The following is a 13,963-nucleotide window of genomic DNA, read 5'->3' on the forward strand; positions in this document are numbered from 1 at the left end:
TAGCAGCATCTTAACTTTGCATTTCATCTACCTTGGTCACTTAGTTTTTAGTCACATATTTTTCTGTGTTGGCTTTGCTTCAATGTCTCTTTTCAATTTACTAAAACTCTTCTTTGTTGAACCTGAGCAAAATACAACAGAATATGTACAGAATATAAAAGCAGAGAAAATGGAAACAAGTAAAAAGTCATCCCCAAATAAATAATCCACAGTAAAAACATTGGTCTCTCTTCTATAAAAAGTTAATAAAGCAAGTAAAAAGTGCTAAAAATGGCCAGCAAACTATGGCAATAAAACTTACGAACAGTTGTATGAGATGAAAAAATCATAAAAATGTATTTCTCTCTGAGATGAAGATGTTATGACATTAATGAGCTTGGTGAAGGAGTTTAGATGCTGAGTAGAAGCTTGAAACAGTACCAGGGAAAATAATAGTTCAGCAGCAAGGGCTGGGAAACTAGAAAGAATAAGTAAAATTGAGCCAAGGAGAAAGATGAGATCATGAAAAGCAGTCTTTTTAAGGTTCAGATCTGAGATTTGTATAATTAAAGTGAAAACTTTTCCATTTCAGGACCTGGAATTATGTCAAAATGGATTTTGGTAAAACTTACCATTCAAACTTTATGAGTATGACTGCATAATTGCTACCTATCCATTATATAGAATGTACCCACGAAATTCTGCTAGCTGAATTAGTCATGACTCATTGGTATGTTTTTAGAACATTTAGATATATTGGTTGCATGAACATTTTAGACAGTTTGTTCAAATGCATCTCAATCACAATACTTCAGTAGTTTCCACCATTTCTAGTGAAGCACTAAAACCCTACAAACCACTTAAAACATTTCATAAAATAGACATTAGTGAATTGTGTTTTGTTAATTCCAAAGGAATTTAGCAACAGCCTAACCGAGACAGTTGTTGGCACTGTTTTTAGTGTTAATGATACTCCCTTTCAATAGAAATAAATATTGACGTGGTTATTTATTCATTTTGCTCAACATTTATCAACATTGCTCTGTGCAAAGCCTTATAGTAGGCCATGTGGGGAATATTCAGATGAATCAGGCAGGGATTCTGCCCATTCTGATATCACAGTTAGTTTGGGAAGATAAAACACATACACAAATGACTATAACATGAGATAGGAAGTGGTAAATGTTAAAAGGGATGTGGACACAAAATTCAAGGAGAATAAGAGTATATTGCCTTCTGAGAAGTACAGGAAAGGCTTTGTGGAGACAGTGCATTGATGTTGAATTCATTCCTTTTTCCAAGAAAAACTTATTGGAAAAGTCCCAGCCCTCGCAGAAAGGACAGTCCAACAGGGAAGACAGACAATGAGTAAATTTTTTTTTTTTTTTGAGAGTGGTGAAATCAAGAAATAGAAGTAGGGCTAATGTGGGCAGATTGTATTGAGAAAAGGGGAGAGTGATAGGGGATGAAGTCAAAGGGGTAGGCAGGGTTCAAATCACGTAAGACCATGTAGGCCATAGGAAGGAGTTTGGACTTTAAGTGCTTTGGCAAGGCATGAATGGTTGAGCAAGAGGGTAACATGATCTGGTTTGCTTTTTTTAAAAGTTCACCATGGCTGCAAGGTGGAAAAGGGATTATAAGGAGGTGGCTCAGAGGGTAAAGCATCTGCCTGCAATGCAGGAGACCTGGGTTCGATCCCTGGGTCAGGAAGATCCCCTGGAGAAGGAAATGCCAACCCGCTCCAGTACTCTTGCCTGGAAAATCCCATGGACAGAGAAGCCTGGTAGACTACAGTCCATGGGATCGCAAAGAGTCAGACACGACTGAGCAACTTCACCTTCACTTTCAAGAGTGGGAGCAGGAACACCTCTCAGGGCACCTGGAAGAGTCCAGGTGAGAGATCACGTTGACTTAAATTCCAGTGATAGCAGCAACGAAGACCCAGCACAACCAAAAAATAAATTAATTAAATACATAATTTTTTTTAAATTCCAATGATAGCCAGAGGGTTAGAGAGAAATGAACAGATTCAAGATCTGTTGTGAAGATAGAGCCAAAGTACTTCCTGATGGATTGTAGATGGAATGTAAGGGGACTGGAGGAACTGGAGATGATTCCTAGCCTTGTGGCTTATGAATGTGTTGACACTTATTGAAACTGAGAAGGCCTGCAGAGAGAATGGAGCTGAGGAGAAAGATAAACAAGAATTCTAATTTGACCATGTTGAGTCTCAGATACCTGTTGGACATTCAAGTGGAGATATCAAGTAAACAGTTACACACACAAATTTGGAGCTCAGTGGAGGCATAAAGGGTGAGGTTACAGATTTGTGAACCATTAGCATATAGATGGTATTTAAATCCATGAATCTAGATAAGATCAACCTGGAGAAAGTGCTGATCAAGTAGAATAGAGACCTAGGACGAAGCCCTGATAGGCATTTTGATAGGCAGAGATGAGAAGGGCATTTAATAGAAAGGAACAGAGTGAACAAAGTTCAGAGAAAGGAAAGTGCTTAGCAGGAGTGGGGAAGCACAGGTGATCCATTTAGAGAGAACCTATGCTGCTGCTGCTGCTGCTAAGTTGCTTCAGTCGTGTCTGACTCTGTGCGACCCCATAGACGGCAGCCCACTAGGCTCCCCCATCCCTGGGATTCTCCAGGCAAGAACACTGGAGTGGGTTGCCATTTCCTTCTCCAATGCATGAAAGTGAAAAGTGGAAGTGAAGTCGCTCAGTCGTGTCTGACTCTTTGCAACCCCATGGACTGCAGCCTACCAGGCTCCTCTGTCCATGAGATTCCAGGCAAGAGTACTGGAGTGGGGTGCCATTGCCTTCTCCAGAGAGAACCTATAATAGATATCCTACAATAGATACCAAATCCTAGATTTGGTCCACAGATTTCCATGGAGAATCATGAAAGTTTTTAAATCTGTGGGATGATTCTGTTCCTGATAATGTGAGAGTAGCTCCTTTATGACCACCCTTCTCTAGATAACAACTCTAAATCCTGGACAAGATTTTTTTTTTTATCTTATTTGAAGACACTGGAAAGCAAACAAGCAGGAAGGTACTAGAGGGAGGTCATCCTTAAAGGACAGCATCAACTCCTTGTGAGTTTGCCATATTCATTTTACAGCTTTTTGCCTGAAGGCAAGTTCCAGTCTACACCAAGGAGGGCTGCTAAACCTGCAGTTTTATTGGACTAAAGAATCAGAGGACAGAATTTGGAGATGGGTTGGGGGGAGGACTCTGTGAATGGAAAGGGACAGAAAGGAAGTAAGTTCTGTATTGAAATGTTGCCTAAATCTCTGCACACATGTACAGTGAAGACTCCAAGAAACCCAGGTAAGGTTTAAAAAAAAAAAACTGAACTTTGATTTTAGCTGCTGCCCACCATGAGGGACACAGTTTGGAATTTGAGCTCAACCAAGTTAACTGCCTGCAAAAACAAACAGAATTTTCCTTTGGAAGAGCAGGACAGAATCCAGAGTCTCTAGAACATGTCACTTACAATATCTAGGATACAATACCAAATTATTAGATGTAGGAAGAAACAGGAAAACCTGACCCACACTCAAGAGAAAAAAGAAAAAAGATCAGTGGAATGAATCAGTGGAGATGACCCAGATGTTCAAATCAGTAGAAATAGGAAAACAGGTGGCTCAGTGAAGAACCTGCTTGCCAGTGCAGGAGACAAAGGAGATGCATGTTTGATCCTTGGATGGGAAGGTCCCCTGGAGAGGGCAAGGCAACCCACTCCAGTCTTCTTGTCTGGAGAATCTCGTGGGCAGAGGAGCCTGACAGGCTGCAGTTCATGGGGTCACAAAGAGTCGGACATGACTGAGCACACACATCCAAGGAAAATATGCTTGTAACGAATAAACCTGTGAAGTGAACTCATCACTCTGTATCTTAGAAGAATGAATCCAAAATCAGTGTATGAGAATCAGAACCTGCATTGTTAACAAGATTCCCTGGCAGTTCAATCCACATACATGGTAAAGTTTAAGAAGTACTGTGTTCATGTGACCTTCACTCCTTCCCCAAACAAATCACCCTTATCCAAAGTCCTTTCCCTTATTTAGCAGCAAAGTGCATGTAAAGGAAACAAGTTATTTCAAAAATAAATTAAATCAGTGTATCAGATCAATCTGAGGATGCAGAGGCCAGAGATGAGAGAATAATGAGGAAGTTTTGATGAGTGAGTAGTTCTATAAAGTGAGGAAATATGGTAAAAAATAACTTTGAAAACTGTCATCTGACTGACTAAGGGAAAAAATGAGAGGAATCAGAGATAGCACTGAGGTTTCACTGGTTAACTGAAAGAATGGTAATACCACCAACAGAATAGAAGCATCAATAGAGGATATAAGACTTGATATTGGATGACAAATCCAGCTTTCCAGATAGTAAGTTTAGAGTATTACACATGATATCCAGATGGAGTATTAAATATGGAATTCCAAATTCAAGATAGAGCTGAGCAAAGCTGGGAAGAGTGAGTTGGAGTCATTCAGTATGGTAGTGATCATTGAAGTCCTTATGCAATTGGATTCGATCTCCGAGGAAGAATGCATATAGTTGAAGGAGAAGTAATGGGTATTAGTTATTAATTGCTGCATAGCCAATCAAAAATGCTTAAGACAACAACCATTTGTCTAGCTCATAGTTCTGTGGGTTAGCAATTTGGGCTGGGTTCAGCTGGACATTTATATTAGTCTCTTGTGGGCTCACTCAGTATCTGCCAGTATGGCTGCCAAGTCAACTCTGCTGACAATGGTTGGAATCGTGTCAAAATGGATTTTGATAAAACTCACCATTCGAATTGTATGACTCTTTAATTGCTACCTATCCATTATGTAGAATGCGCATCTTTCACGCCTCATATGTGATGGCTCATCTCTGCTCCATATGCTCTCTCATCCTCTAATAGTCTAACCTAGGCTTGTTCACATGGGTTCCAAAAGAGCAAACAGATGTCCAAAAAAGACCTCTTAAGGCTCAGACTTGGAAGCAGTACCATATTGCTTCTTTCTTATGCTATTGCAAAGCTAGTTATCAGGCTGTTTCAAATTCAAATCGTAAGGAAATAAACTTGACTCTTGGTAAGAGAAAATACAAACACATCAAAAAGGGGCATGGATACAGGAAAGGGAATAACTTATGGCCATTTTGCAATCTATCATATCGACAAAGAACTTTGGATCTGCACACTCACATTCATAATAAGATTATTCAGAAATAGCCCTTAGCCTGCCAGGCTTCTCCATCCATGGGATTCTCCAGGCAAGAATACTGGAGTAGGTTGCCATTCCCTTCTCCAGAGGATCTTCCCAACCCAGTAATCGAACCCGGGTCTCCCGCATTGCAGGTGTGGCCACCATGGAAGCCACAAGGGAAATGGGTTAATTGCACAATAATGTATATATACATAACATTACTGAAATAAACACTTTAAAAGGGGCTTCCCCCTTGGCCCAGTGGTAAAGAATCTGCCTGCAATGCAGGAGACATGGGTTCAATCCCTGGGTTAGAAAGGCTCCCTAGAGAAGGAAACGGCAACTCACTCCAGTATTCTTGCCTGGAGAATCCCATGAACAGAGGAGCCTGGTGGGCTACACAGTTCTTGGGGTTGCAAAATGGTTAAGATGGTAAACTTTATGTGTTTGTTATCATAATTAAAAAATAAAATATTTTGTAGAAGATAGGACCTAAGACACGACCCATATTTTGGGGAGAGAAAGTAAAAGAGAACCAAAGAAAACAAATTTTGCCCAGTCCAGAACTAATGGAAACCAATCTAGCAAGTGGGATTTGAAAATGGTTCTCTTCTCTTCTGTCTATAAGGACCACTGTCGGATAAAGATTCTAGAATTTAGCCTTTCCACAGTGGAAAAAAGATGAGACCAATCTGCTCATCTGAACCTCTTCTCTCCAGGATTCTGGAGTTCACATGGTTTTCCAGTTACCCGAGTTTGGAAAATCATGGTGGAAATTCCAACCCCAGATTCACCTTCTTTTCTCATTCATGCCAGCCCTATCTCCTGATCCTGGACCCCAGTTCTGGTCTCCTAGCTTCACATTGAATTGATTATTCCCTATTAATAACACAATCTGCCTCCAATCCTTCTCAGAAGCGGCCTGCCTTGCTCCCAGAGAGCAGGCATCCATACTTGGAGTAGTTCTGAAGGTTGGTTGCACTCATGGATTTGTTTGCTCTGGGCTGTCCATTTGTCACCAGGGAAGAGACAACTGTTCTGCCATCCTGAATGTTCTCATGTGCCTGGTTCTGCCTTGTGCCCTGCTTCCTCTCTCATTACACTCAGGTTGTCTTGTGGGCCAACCTAGAGTCCTTCTCACTTAAGCTGCTGCAGATGTTAAAGTCAGGCAGGGAAATGGGCATCCCAAAGAGCTGAATGGGCTATCAAAGTTCAGTAAAATTTGAAAACCACCAAATTCCATCCATAGTTTCATGATTATCTCCAAAATGTATTCACAATTGGTTTGTTCAAATCAGGTTCCAAACAAGGCCCACACACTACATTTGGTTGTCTCTCTTAATATAAAATATTGCTCTCTCCCCCTTTTTATTCATTCCATTGAATTATTGTAGAACCCAAACTACCTAACCTGAAGAATATATCACATTCTTCATACTAGTCTACTTGCTTGCTTCTAGTGTAATTTAATTTCTTTCTTTAACCCCCTTTTTTTCCAAAAATAGAATTTAGCTCTGAATCATTTCTGTCCAATAGAACTCTCTGCCCCAGTGGAAATATTCTATAATGTGCACTGATACCATAGCCACTAACCACAGGTGAAAACTGACAAATGAAATGTGGTTAGTGGGACTTAAAAACTGAATTTAAAAATTTTATTTTCCTTAATTTAAACTTAAATAGCCAAATGTGACAAGTGGCTACCATATTGGACAGCACACCTCTAGAGGCTTAATTTAATCCCATTTCAGGTTTTTGGATAGAATATCTCATAGGTGGTCTTATATGCTTCCTATTGTGTGAGAGAAGAGGCTGACAGTGCTTGGTTGTCCCACCTTTTTTGATGCTAAGATGGATCATTGTGTTTAGGTGGTGATAGCTGATCCTTCCAATTTCAAGTTCTCCATCCACCTTTCATCTAATGGCTTGATTCATTTACAGTCGTTGCCTAAATCAGTTCCTTCATTATGGTTTTCAAAATCTATCATTTTCTAAGCCTATCATTCCTTCTACAGAATAATCCTGTAAAGAACTTTCATCATTTAATATTACATGGTTGGGTTGGCCTGAAATACAGTTTATACAAGAAAAGCCATGATAAATCCTTAATTATTCCTACTTAATTGCCATTAAGTCTTCCCTAGTGGCTCAGATGGTAAATAATCAGCCTGCAATGTGAGAGACCTGGGTTCGATCCCTGGGTTGGGAAGAGCCCCTGGAGAAGGGAATGGCTACCCACTCCAGTATTCTGGCCTGGAGAATTCCATGGACAGAGGAGCCTGGCAGGCTACAGTCCATGGGGTCACAGAGAGTCGAACCTGGCTGAGCAACTTTCACTTTCAATTGCCATTAATGACTAGAGAAAAAGGCAGGAGTCTTGCATCTATGCAAATGTGCTGGAACTTTATCCTGAGGTAAGGAAAGCCACCATGAGTTTTAAGCAGAGGATAAACAAGTTGAGATTTTCATTTTAGGAAGCAACCTTTGGCCATGGTGTGGAGAACGAGTGAAATTCAGGAAGGTTCTAAAGCGTGTGTGCATCTAAGTCACTTCAGTCATGTCTGACTCTTTGCTACCCCATGGACTGCAGCCTGTCAGGCTCCTCTGCCCATGGAATTCTCCAGGCAAGAATGCTGGAGTGGGTTGCCATTACCTCCTCCAGGGTATCTCCCCACCCAGGGACTGAACCCACATCTCTGGAGGCTCCTGCATGGCAGACGTATTCTTTACCACTGAGCCACCAGGAAAGCCCAGGTTCTAAAGGGAGCTGTCATAATATAGGCTGGATCTGGCAAACTCTGGTAGGGGTGCTAGAGTAGAAGAGTTTGACAGAATTCAGAGAGATGAGAAAGCAGAATCAACAAAATCTAGCTGTCAGATAATGCAGGGGATGGAGGTAAGAGGAAGTGCGGTAGGATGACAGGATAAAACCTTGATTTCTAATTTGGTGAACTAAGTAGATGATAATGCCATAAACCACTTCGAGAAAGGGAGAGAAGTAGAGGCAAGTTACTTTCTAAATGAAAAACTAAATCGGCCCAAATACAGGCCCCTCAGACAGAAGGAAAGATTTAGGATCCTATAGCATATTTTTTTTCAGTTCAGTCTAATAAATAAATAAACTGTGTGGTGAGGGGGGTGAGTTTGCTCATATAGAATAATCTGGATTCCAGAGATCTATAAGTAAAAATCAGGAATTATTTTTGTTAGCAGTAAGTAACCTGAAGGAATTAAATTTTAACTGCTAGTCCTAGTCCATTTTTAAACATAGTTCAAACTCTTATCTATCATTATTTTTTGCACTATTCATTACAGAGGTGCACCAACTATTTTCAGAATTCCTTGATAATAGATGCAGTGTTTCCAGAAGTGAAAATGCTATGCAAGTGTATAAGTGAAAATCTTTTCTATGTTGGATTAGTTTGCCGGGACTGCCGTATGAAACACAGCAAACTGTTATCTTAAAATAACAGAGTTATTGCTCACAACTTTAGAGGCTAGAAGTTCAAAATCAAAGTGGCAGCAGGGCCATGCTCCCTCTGAAACCTGTGGGAGAATCCTTGCCCCTTCCTAGCTTCCGTTGGTTTGCCAGCAACCTTTGGCTTGTTGATGCAATATTGCAATCCTCTATCTTTACCTCGCCTTCTTCTTATAAGGTAAACAGTCACATTGGATTAGGGGTCCACTCTACTCAAGTATGACCTTATCTTAACTGATTGTATCTACAATGACCTTGTTTCCAAATAAGGTCACTTTCTGAGGCACTGTGTGTTAGGATTTCAACATATGATGTGGGACTTGGGAGTGGGGTGGACAGAATTCAACCTGAAACAGCAGTCTACAGACCTATGATGAATTATGGAAGGAAAAGTTTTCATTTGAAAATTGTCTCCTTTAGCATCCTTTCAAAAGCCTTACATTGATCTTTGGAGAAACTAAAATTTATTTTCTTTTTTTTTTTTCAAAATGATAGTCATAGAAGCTTGCTGTCTCCAGAAAGCAACATGACATGCAGATATATTTAACAAGGATACTTTTAAGTACTTATCTGACTATATCTTATGGTACATTTCCTCCAAGCAATGACCTGAAATTTTTTGAAAGAATTAATTATAGTGGAAAACATTCATTCTTTATGAGAATACAGCACTAACTTTTGCTAACAATACTTCTTGTTAGAATAAAACACAGTAACATATGTAAACCATTTAACAATTTGCAAGTTCTCACGAGCTGTTAGCTGCTATTAATATATATTTAGTATTTTTTAGGATTGCAATGAAAATTAAAGGAGTTAATACACATGAAACACTTACCATAGCACCTGACACATAGTACCTATGAAATAAATGTCTGTCTGTTGCTGTAAAGTATCCAAAACTGCCAATGCAATTTCTAATTGGCTTATTAATTGGCTTACACACACACTCAACATTTGCATATAATTTCATTCAATGGGGTTTCTTTAAATTTCATTTAATCTACAGAATTCGTCCCTCAGTTAGTAGACAGTTGTAAGTTACTTAAATTCAATTTTTTAAGTAAAGAAATTTCTTAATATTTATACTTCCCCAAAGCATTTATTTTATTTACTACTTACCTGAAACATGTCTTGAAAACAAGCTACTGAAATCATAAGCAATGTGTTGTTTGATTAAAACATACTTCGTTTACGAATACACCTTATTATCTGCAACAAACCTGATTTGACACTGCCCCCATTCACATAATTTTTGACACATCTTTGGGATTAAAGCTACAGATTTCCCAAGCATGGAGATCCGAGGTTCAGTTGGTGGTCGAGGAATAGAGCTCTATTTGGTGCCATGCTGCTGCTACTGCTAAGTCACTTCAGTTGTGTCCGACTCTGTGCGACCCCATGGACAGCAGCCCACCAGGCTCCCCAGTCCCTGGGATTCTCCAGGCAAGAACACTGGAGTGGATTGCCATTTCCTTCTCCAATTCATGAAAGTGAAAAGTGAAAGTGAAGTCACTCAGTCGTGTCTGACTCTTAGCGATCCCATGGACTGCAGCCTACCAGGCTCCTCCGTCCATGGGATTTTCCAGGCGACAGTACTGGAGTGGGGTGCCATTGCCTTCTCCAACTTGCTGCCATAGCTTTACCCAAATTTCATTTCCCCACTTGAAGTATGATCATAGACTGATCTTAAATGTACGTCACTAAAAAGTTAGGATTTTTTTAAAGTATCTTTTTAGGTTGCAGATGCAAATCTACATTCAAAAGCACAAATATAAACTTAAAAAATAAAACCCCCACAATAATAGCCACGTTCTAAAACAACAGTTCCATAAAGTTTTTTTTTTTTCCATAGTGGTGAGTAGGAACTAGCGGTTCTTGGGTTTTTGTTTCAGAATGGTTTGTGGACTGAAAAAAAATTTGAGAAGCACTGCTCTAACCAACCAAACTAAATTGATAGTTATAAAATGGGAATGTTTATTCTCTGAAGGAGTACTTTATACTGCAATTTTTGGTTAATGTTAAAGCAGTCGTTTTTAATATCAGTTTGAAAATGAAATTTTAATGTATTATCTCCCTCTTATGAATTAGTGTTTATAAACAAGAACATTTAGTGGGTCTTTTCTGTGCTAGTAAAATGAAAACTGAAGGAAAACAGTAGCTTATTAAAGCTCCAGGAATGGCTCTTCTCAATTCCTTGTCAAGTTTCAAAGCCCCATAATTCTTCCCCTTCAAACAACCCTGAAACAAAATGACACCTCTAAGGATTAAACATTTTGGAAACCAATAAAGGAAAACATTAAAGCATGTCTGACACAGACCTCTCCTCCATACTTCCCTGTTCCTCCTGTCCTCACTGCGTAAGTATGAGTCAGGTAATGTTAACTTTGAATCATACATTTGTAGTTTCTTTTGAGCATTACATAAACAAAGTTTTGATCATAGCCTATGAGGCAACTGACCTGTAATCATTTGCGTTTCAACATACGTGGCTTGAAAACCAGAACAGTAAGTTACCCTACATGATCTTTTATTTGAATTCCACAGAAAGGTCCAGTATCATTTTGTGTGTGTGTGTCTCATATCACTATGAGAGTGCCTTCAAGAAATAGATTATACCCTAATGAAACGATCACACAACAAATGGAAAGAAATAACTTTTAGGAGTAAAGTCTTTGAATTATATTACGTATGTAGGAATACTCCCTTTCTGAAGTTGGTAACAATAGCTCCATTTATTGAATGCTTCCTATGTGGCAGGCACTGTGCTTAATACATCCCAGACATTATTTCTACTTAATCTTCCTCAAAATTCTACAAGGGGGGCATTGTTATCCTGTTTTCATATGAGGAAAACAGCTTATTTTGCCATTGTTTATTGAGCAACTAGTACATGCCAGACCCTGTTCTAGGCCTTTAAGTTGAAGCTTAAAGATGTAAAGGAACCTGGAGTTTAGACATAGGCCTAGCTCTGCTCTTGTCCTATCCTGTACTGCCTTACCATGAAGAATGTTAAATGTTTCAAGTATTTGTATCATAGATCATCTTCCCCTTAGTTCCTTATAGATTTTATGAGCATCTTGCATCACATGCAATTCCAGAATCATTGAACTTTAATATCTATAGGAGAATCTAGAGAAGATCTTACATTTTCTGAAACTTGAATTCTTTCAAATAAAATGTCCAGATAGGTTTAGAAATATCTGTTGTCTCTTAAGATGTGTGTCAATCAGGAAACTATTAATTTTTACTTGGGAAATTTCAAAGAAAAGATGAAATTCATACACATGAAAAAAATATGTCACCATGTATTGTCTTATGCAAGATAAACTTCCAGCCCAAGTTTTACCTTACTTTCTTACTGCAAAGAAATAGTTAAACAGTCTCTAGTGATTACTTTTTTGTATGAAAAGTAAACATGTTTCAGATAATGTAGAGGGACAACACCTGTTTCAGAGAGGTACTGATGAGTACATTTTATGGGTTTTCCATAGGGACAAACCTATAACTGAGAGTATTGGATGTATATGAGGTGGAGATTGTGCGATGAGCCATAGTTTAGTCATCTTGTAACTTTTCCAGACTGATGTAACTCCATTTTTTTGAACAAATGTTATTTTGTTAAGTAAATGCCCATTTAAACTTGTATACAAAGGTTATAATTATAGCAGGAAATTGTTGGGGACAGAGGAGGTTAAATCTGGTTGTCCTGTCATACATCAGGAATGATTTCTTGGAAATCTAGTCCAGATTTTCGACTGAGGTTTGCTGTTTCCCTTTGCTGTAGTTTCAAGTAATAACTTTCCAATATCTTGGTTCTGACTGAGGTGTGTGCGTGTGTGTGTGTGTGTGTGTGTGTGTGTGTGTGTGTGTTGGGGGAAGGGGTATAGAATCAGTAGGTAACTAAATCAACCCTTTCTGCAGATTTTGCACCAAGGAGCCCCAAAAGACAATGGAATATGAGGGCATCACTTAACATTACAGGACTTTAGGAATACATAAAAGGCTCAGTGTTAAAGGAAAATGCTAACGCAGAACTGTCCTGTACAGCTATAATGCCAGTTTTGACAAGTAAGCCACATATGTAAGTATACATTTTATAGCAGCCACATTAAAGAAGTAAAGAGAAACAGGAAATTAATTTTAACAAAATATTTTAACTCAATATATTGAAAATATCAACTCGTCATTATTACTGAGGTCTTTACATTCTTTTTTGGTACTAAGTCTTTGTAATCTGGTGTGATCTCAATAGCAACCAGCCAGCCTTGTTTTAAGTGGTCAAGAGCCATGGTGTGGCTAGTGGCTACCATATTACCCTGCACAGATGCTCTCTAGAGGCAGCTATTCTTTGAATACCTAAGAGTTTTCCTTTCTTAAAGGGGGGCGAGGGGAGTAATCCTGCTCAGGACAATATCACCTTCTATGTTCAAATAACTTTTGTTGCCACCTGCAAGACAAATCCCCCAGCCTTATTTGATTTTCCCCGATTCTCCCAGCAAGAGTGAGTGGTTGCACCACTCTTGGATTTAATAAATGAAAGAAACCAAAAGTTTATTGTTAACCAAAAGAAAAAAAATCGCTTTCTTTTCTTTTTGGGCAAAGGGAAGGAGAATAGTGTTTTCCCAAATCAATTCACATACTTATCAACTTGAGCCTATTTGCAGGACAGCTGTGCTAGTGGTACTTTAGCCTATTATTAAGTTCATTTAATGCTTAACTCCTGCAATGTGACCACTATTCACACTACTTTTTCAGATGAATTCGCTATTTTAAAAGTTATTCCTCTGAATCAACTCCCTACTGAAATCAACTTTTCAGTATGCAAACAACTAGTTTTTAAAAGGTTGGCTCACCCTTTGGGTGGAGTATTTAGAGTTGGACAGTGTTAGACACATGATAACTCTTCAACTGTATGTTTTTACTAAAGAAAGAATGTTAATTGGAATAATTGATCACCGTTGGGGGCGGAGGACTAATTTACCTTAAACTAACCAAACTGACCGACTTCTTTTCGCTGTAAGGAATGGTAACGTGCTTTGCAATATAAATGAAAGATAAATCTGGCACTTTGTGCATAAATGCAAAACGATATACAATTCCTTATCTTCAAACTACTGGAGGCTGGTTTTACTGTTAGGAGTTACAGAGACGGTGGCTGCCAAATTAGCTGAGGTTTGGGTCCAGATTGGATTTGCAGCACTTGAATCAGCATGCTGGGGGAGGTGACAAAATCACGAGCTCCGTCCTCCCCACCCCCACCTCACAGACCACGCTGAGCCTGCCC

Source organism: Capra hircus (genome assembly GCF_001704415.2).
Source record: "Capra hircus breed San Clemente chromosome X unlocalized genomic scaffold, ASM170441v1, whole genome shotgun sequence".
NCBI lineage: Eukaryota > Metazoa > Chordata > Mammalia > Artiodactyla > Bovidae > Capra > Capra hircus.